Source organism: Chanodichthys erythropterus, chromosome 23, assembly GCF_024489055.1.
Source record: "Chanodichthys erythropterus isolate Z2021 chromosome 23, ASM2448905v1, whole genome shotgun sequence".
NCBI lineage: Eukaryota > Metazoa > Chordata > Actinopteri > Cypriniformes > Xenocyprididae > Chanodichthys > Chanodichthys erythropterus.
In genome coordinates, this window is record NC_090243.1 from 29,188,500 (window position 1) to 29,196,191 (window position 7,692).

Consider the following 7,692-nt stretch of genomic DNA (forward strand, 5'->3'; position numbering starts at 1 on the left):
AGGCTATAATATAATTTAACACTTTCATGCATGAATTATGACAAGCTCAGTCAGGATTTTTTTTTTCCTCCTATGCATGAAAAACAAGATTTGATTTTTTTTTTTTTTTTTTTTTCAAAGAGATTTTCCAGATGAGTGACTTGAGTGGAAAGCATGTGTTTATGGTCTAAACATAAACGATAGGTATTAAACATAACACAGCAATTTTGTGTGTATTTAACAAACCAATCAATAAAATTACATAAAATCATGAGAAAACTATAAAATATAAGCAAAAAAAAAAAAAAAAAAAAAAAAAAAAGAAAAGTGGAATATTGAAAACGCAATTGAACTTATACAAGTTGAAGTTCGGGTATCTTTGATGGAATCACATCCTCATGTTCTAATTTCAGAGATCTTTACAACCTGTCAAGGAAAAACTGTGGAAACCCAATTCAGTTGTTCCCTCCAGTGTACCAGATGTCAGTTTACCCTTATTAGCTGATAATTCTGATTATGTTCCAGAGGAACACATTTCTAACATAGCTCTCCTCTGAAAAAACCTATAGCGATTAGGTATTTCAATCTCATCAGAAATGAGCAGTGTTGAGGTTTACACATTACAAGTAACATGCATAATGTAATCAGATTACTTTTTTGATAAGGAGTAAAGTAACACATTATGTGCATTATGTAATCAGATGATTTTTTTTATGTTGGGTAAAGTAATGCATTACAAGTAACGTATTACGTAATAATTACTTTTTGATTTAACAGTAATGCATTAAAAGTAACATACATTATGTAATCAGATTACTTTTGGTTCTACCAAGTAAAGTAATGCATTACAAGTAACATGCATTACGTAATCAGATGATTTTTTTTAAGTTGGGTAAAGTAATGCATTACAAGTAACATGTATTATGTAATCATTACTTTTTTATCTAACAGTAATGCATTAAAAGTAACATACATTACGTAATCAGATTACTTTTGGTTCTACCAAGTAAAGTAATACATTACAAGTAACATGCATTACGTAATCAGATTACTTTCTGATGTTACGAGTAAAGCTATGCATTACAAGTTATGTGCATTACATAATCAGATTACTTTTTGATCTTACTAGTAAAGTAATGCATTAAAAGTAACATGCATAACGTAATCAGATTACTTTTTGATCTTACTAATAAAGTAATGCATTAAAAGTAATGTGCATTATGTAATCAGATTACTTTTTGTTCTAACAAGCAAAGTAACGCATTACAAGTAACATGCATTACATAATCAGATTACTCTCTGAAGTTATGAGTAAAGTAACATATTACAAGTAATGTGTATTACATAATCAGATTACTTTCTGTTGTTACGAGTAAAGTAATGCATTACAATTTACGTGCATTGCGTAATCAAATTAGTTTTTGATGTTACGAGTAAAGTAATGCATTACAAGTTACGTGCATTATGTAATCAGATTACTTTTTGATGTTACGAATAAAGTAATGCATTAGTAACTTGCATTGCGTGATCAGATTACTTTTTGATGTAATGAGTAAAGTAATGCAATACAAGTAACATGCATTATGTAATCAGATTACTTTTTGATCTTACTAGTAAAGTAATGCATTAAAAGTAATGTGCATTATGTAATCAGATTACTTTTTGTTCTAACAAGCAAAGTAATGCATTACAAGTAACAGATTACTTTTTTATGTTAATGCAAAATACATTCTATTAACACAAATACATTTATTTACATTAAAAAAAGTTACTGTAGATTAAGTATTTTCAAAAACAACAGACACAATAATAGTATGAATTGTAGCTGAAATATAGCTATTGATGCATGATGTCCACTATAGTGGACAGATGATTAATCAGAATTTTCTCCCAATCTAAAATCAATATTTGGAAAATTGAACTGTTATATGACTCATTATATATTGCTTGATGCTACTTGGTGGCAATGTATAGGATGATGCCATCAAAACCCATGCATATGCAAGAAAATGCTTTTTGAAAAGCTGTCCACTCTATGCATGAAAGGGATAATATAATATAATATAATATAATATAATATAATATAATATAATATAATATAATATAATATAATATAATATAATATAATATAATATAATATAAAGTGTATTGGACTCTTAAAAAAAGAACTTTAAAATGTATGAATGCCATTGCATTATCATAACCACTTTGTGGTTGTCAAATTCTAGTGAGCATGTTCATAGTTCCTATAGTAGTAACATGTGTGATTTTGTGGGAAACTGACTTCATGTCCACTAAAAATCACAGCCACACAGGCTGATGAAAAAAACAATGCAAAAATAGCTCAGAAAAGTGAAGCCAGTTCAGTGAAAATGAAAAGTAATGATGAGACAAAAGAATCCAATGCAATGTACAGTATTTTGATTAATATAAACTGAATTGAGTATTGTTACATTTCAGAATTGTGTTTTAAATGTGGGGCCATTAATAATATAAATATTAATATCAGTGGCTGGACCTGTTTCCTCGTCTCTGTACCAAAATGCATCCTTACTGTGTGTTCTATTGTTAGTTAGAGACTTCCTGTGCAGAATAAAGCCATTTGGGACTATTAACGGAAGCCTTTTACTCTGAACAAAACAGGAATCATACACAAGGGTATTTTTGTCTAGGAATTACTTCCATGAAGCCCCCATAAATCAGTAAATGCCCTTGACCTTTATATTGTAGCGACGATACAAAGTTCCTTATTGTTTGCAAGGCCTGGGTTCCTTTTTGTGCTGGGTGGACATTTATTGTTTTAGAAGTCAACATCTCTCTCTTTATCCAATTCCTATTATGACAAAGGCGAATAGACTGATGCCAAATTATCACAAGATCTTACTACTTCATTCTTGGACAATAAACATGCCCAAATGTCCGGACCACACATTTTTAAAAAGGTCTTTCTAAATACCTTTGTTGTTGTTAATTATGTATTCATTTATTATCCATCTATCAAACACAGATCTGAGCAGAGTCTGTAAAACATGTTGAGTTGCACAAAAGTTATTTTTCTTGGAACTGAGTTTGAGAACTTTTAGCGTCCATTTTTGACTGGTCTGTTTGGCTTGCATGGTACCAATCAGCGGTCTGTTGGCTGTCTGGACGAGGGTCAAATGCCAAGCCAGAGAAAGCCTTTACAGCCAAACGCTCTGCCTCGACGGTATGCAGCCCAAGAACGCTATCTACTTCCTGTCTCTGGGGCTCTGTTGATGCAGGCTGGCACACACAGACACACATGTGTATGTGATACCAAAACAACAGGAAGAAAACCTTGAGCCAGCTGCTTAATATGTGGTTTTGAAAATGGCTGTGAAACTTGAGACTTGGAGAGAACTTGCAGCGATTAAAGGTCAGATATTAAAGTTGCAAAATTTGAGGTTTAGTTATATGTTCCTTTTGTACAATGAGATGCAAAACATTGCAGTCCACAAAAACACCACTGTTTTGACACCCAGCTGTTTTGACCGGGACACTTTCCATAGTTCCCAAAGGTAACATTTGTAACAATTCAGTTGTTATTTCTGAAACCTTTACTGCAAGTAGCGTTAATGGACTACATTTTTCTAATAAATATATTACAATTTCAATGACAATATTGTACTGTAAAAAATAAGTATTTATTAAAGGGGTCATGAACTGCATTGTTTTATTGTTTTATAATGTTTCCTGGGGTGCACTTATAATAAATATAAAAAATTGTTGTAATTTAGAAATAAAAGGCATATTTCCTACCCTGATTTTAGCCCTCTGATTTGAATGCTCTGTTTTTAAGGGGCGTGTCTGCTGAGACTTCAGTGTAAACACCCACTGCTGTGATTGGCTGACATTTTTGCATATGAAATAGCTAAGTATTACTCTCTCTGAAACTTTTGCCACGTTTTTGCTATTACAGCTCTCAAGGTTAAATAATTGTGAAAAGTGTTGATTAGCATCAAATTTAGATCTATGGCATTATATTTAGATCGTGGCATGAAAGTTTGCAGTGATGAACATTGTAGCCGATTGCATTAAAGCAGTGATCTCGTCATTGCAACTCAATTTCTGCACGCTAACGAATGCTTTCATCATAACTAACAGTGCAAACGCGATGTAACTAAGAGATTTGTTGAATAAAACGGGAGTTCTGGCACGAGTACAGAACTCAGTCACTGATAAACTCGCACTGTTTGATTGACAGCTGCAGTGATTGTAAAGGGAGCGTTCTTTGATCACTTTCTATATATAATGTAATTAAATAGACAAAGAACATCTGACTGTACATGAATAATTAATATCAGATCAGGCATTAGAATTAACGCAGTTACATGTTGTTGCATTACTGTCGAGTCCATATCATTAAAGTCTGTTTGCAAAGCCTGCCCCGAAATGCGATTGATTTACCAAATAATCCACAGTGAAATACTAAATACAAATATATAAAGCTCAAGAGACATTCAAATAACCATATTCCTAGTATTCTTTGAAAGGTAATGTTATTTTTATCTCTCTTCTCTCCTCCTCATCTCACTAACATGGCAGTGGGCAGGGCTTACATCACAATGATGAAGTAGGCGTTGATTTGTTCTGAGCAGCTCTGAGACACTGAAAACACTAGATCATGAGCTGCTAGCGTGTAAATGAACACAGTTCCGCTCTTCACTCTGAAACGCTCAACACGTCATTATAATTAAATCACAGCTTTTGCCATTTGGCGAGTAACAGTTTCATATTCTCGCCAGTGCGTACTTTTACTTGCATTTGGCGCTCAGCGAGTTAATGTTATTTCAGACCTCTTGCAGTGCTGTTGGAAGCAAAAATGTGTATTTTAAAACGAAGCATCTGCAGTTTGGAAGGCGAAGCCTTTTGTAGGGGCATTCCAAATAAAATTTAACAAAATTGAGTCCTTGTGATTCATTTTAAAGCTAGATGGCAGGAGAGTTTTGAGTTAACGTGTAAACAGAATAATTCAAGTTGTTGTTTTGTTTGTGATATATTACACGCATTGCTTTCATACATTTCATAAAGTTTTAATAAGTTTTTTTATTGGTAAGAAATGTGTTTAATAGTAGATACATTGGGTAAGTGACTAGCAGAGCTGGGTAGATTACTTACAAATTGTAATCGGTTACTGATTAGAAATTACATGACAAAAAATGTAGTTAGGAACCTAATCCAGTACATTACATATTTAAGGTAATATAATCTGACTACTTTTGGATTACTTTAAAGGGTTAGTTCATTTATTACTCACCCGTAAGACCTTCATTAATCTTCGGAACACAAATTAAGATATATTAGTTGAAATCCGATGGCTCCGTGAGGCCTCCATAGGGAGCAATGACATTTCCTCTCTCAAGATCCATTAAGGTAATTTACTAAGAACATATTTAAATCAGTTCATGTGAGTACAGTGGCTCAATATTAATATTATAAAGCGGCGAGAATATTTTGGGTGCGGCAAAAAAAAACTAAATAATGACTTATTTAGTGATGGCCGATTTCAAAACACTGCGGAGCAATGAATCAGTGTGTCGAATCATGATTTGGATTGCGTGTCAAACTGCCAACGGCTGAAATCACGTGACTTTGGCGCTCCGAACAGCAGATTCGATACACTGATTCATTTGTGCATTATTTTGTTGATCCCACCAGATAACCAGTAACTTAATTTTATTATTATTTGTTATTATTATTATTTTTATTGACAGTTTTATTATTGATCTAACTTACCAAGTAAAATCTCAGGGGGTACTTCAAGTACATATATTTGGTCAAAAAAATGTAGCTGACAAAAAAAGTTGGGGAATCCCTGCTTTGCATGTAAATATGAAATGACGTGAATTTGTACATTTTAATGTGTTTGAAAGACAAAAGCCTTCCAAAGACAGTAATGCATGGTTAAATGACTCAATGACACTGATAATTCAAATAATAATTAATGTGTTAATCAGAAGTTTATTAGATATGCAGTGTTGCGATGTTGAGAAAACAATTGTTAAAAGTGAGATGCTTTCTGTAAACCCAGTGATCAAATGCTGTGTGGGTCTCAGTTTTCATTGATAGTCACATGACGAGTGGCTGGTCTGCGGGTGCAATTGACCTTTTGCAAAGACCCACCGCCCTTAATTACTGTTGCTTTGTCCGACAAGCCATGGCGCTGTCACACCACACAGAGTGAAAAATACATTGTGGAGCAAAGAGGACACTGACAACATGTCGACAGACAAGACAGAGCAGGTTACTTATGATATTAAACAAAGTCCCAGCTTTCACACGGTGTAATTTTTTAAGAAATTAGAACAATAAAAACCGTTTTGTGGCACTTTAATGTGTTGTGACAGATTGCTGTAGCGCCTCAGCTCAAGCAGCTCGTGAACCGATCATCTCTTCCTTGTAGTTAATTTATAGCATCAAATAAACATGAATGAACATCAGAAGGAATGTTGCTCCAAATGCGGAAAGACGTCAGTGCACACCATTTTTCAAGTCTACCGAGGTTAATCTTCTAACTCCTGACTGCTTTGTCGGACAAAATGGCGGATTCGGCGTTATGATTGGTTAGATTGCTTGTCAATCAAACTCCCAGTGAAGGGTAAATTCCACAAACCTGGACAACCTTCTGAACGTATTTAAGCAGTAGACGTATTTAGAAAGGAAATTTTAATAGATAAAAAAGTAGTAGTATGGAGAATCAATGAATTAAGAAAATATTTATCTGCCATTGTTGTAATCATGTAATCAATAAAAAATAACTGTAGTCTGAATATTAGTATTTTAAAATATAATATACTTTAATTACATGTAATCAGTTATTACTCTGGCTACTTAAAGTGTCCAAACAAGACAGTTGAGAGAAACAATTATTAAAAAAATTATATTTATTTGTAGCAATTATATTAATTATATTATATTAATTATATAGAAATAATAAGAACTTATTAAGAAAACGGCTAATGAGCTGGTGGACACCATGGAGCGTGGTCATGAAAACATTCCTAGTGAAGATAATGAGGAAAACTTCACCAAGTACGTTCTAAATGACTACATTTTGGCCTGGTTTCACAAACAGGGCTTATATTAAGCCAGGATTAGGCCGTAGTTCAATATGGACATTTAAGTAGCTTTTTAACATGCATTTAAATATTACTGGTGGGCATTTTGAGACAAAACAATGGCACTGACATATTTTAAGATATGCCAGTGTGTAACCGGTTCTACTGGACCCGCTCCGAGCGGGACTCAGACCATGGTCTCCGGTATGGGAGTCGGGCGCTCTATCGAGGAAGCTAAAGACCGCAGCCTCTAGCATCCGTCGCCAGAGTGCCTCTTGAGTTCAGGGGAGTGAGGTTTTCACGCACAGCTATTACTAGCTTACGTCTGTTACACTCACCCCCCTGAACCTCACTCCCATCCGGGTCCCGTTCAGAGCGGGATTCGAACCGTGGTCTCCAACATGGGAGTCAGGCGCCCTATTGTTCACTTCAACAGCCCCACTTCACAAGTCACCGCACTGGAGTCAGTTTCAACATGGAGGTTGAGGACTGGAGTCAGGTGCAAAGTAAAGGTTGTAGAGGGCTGGACAGATGAAAATCCCGGAGGTTGGCAGCACTCCATTCGGGCAAGTAATCGCCCAATAAATCTTGGAAGCTGCCGTCACACCAGTAATCATCGTCTTCAGAGTGACCAGTA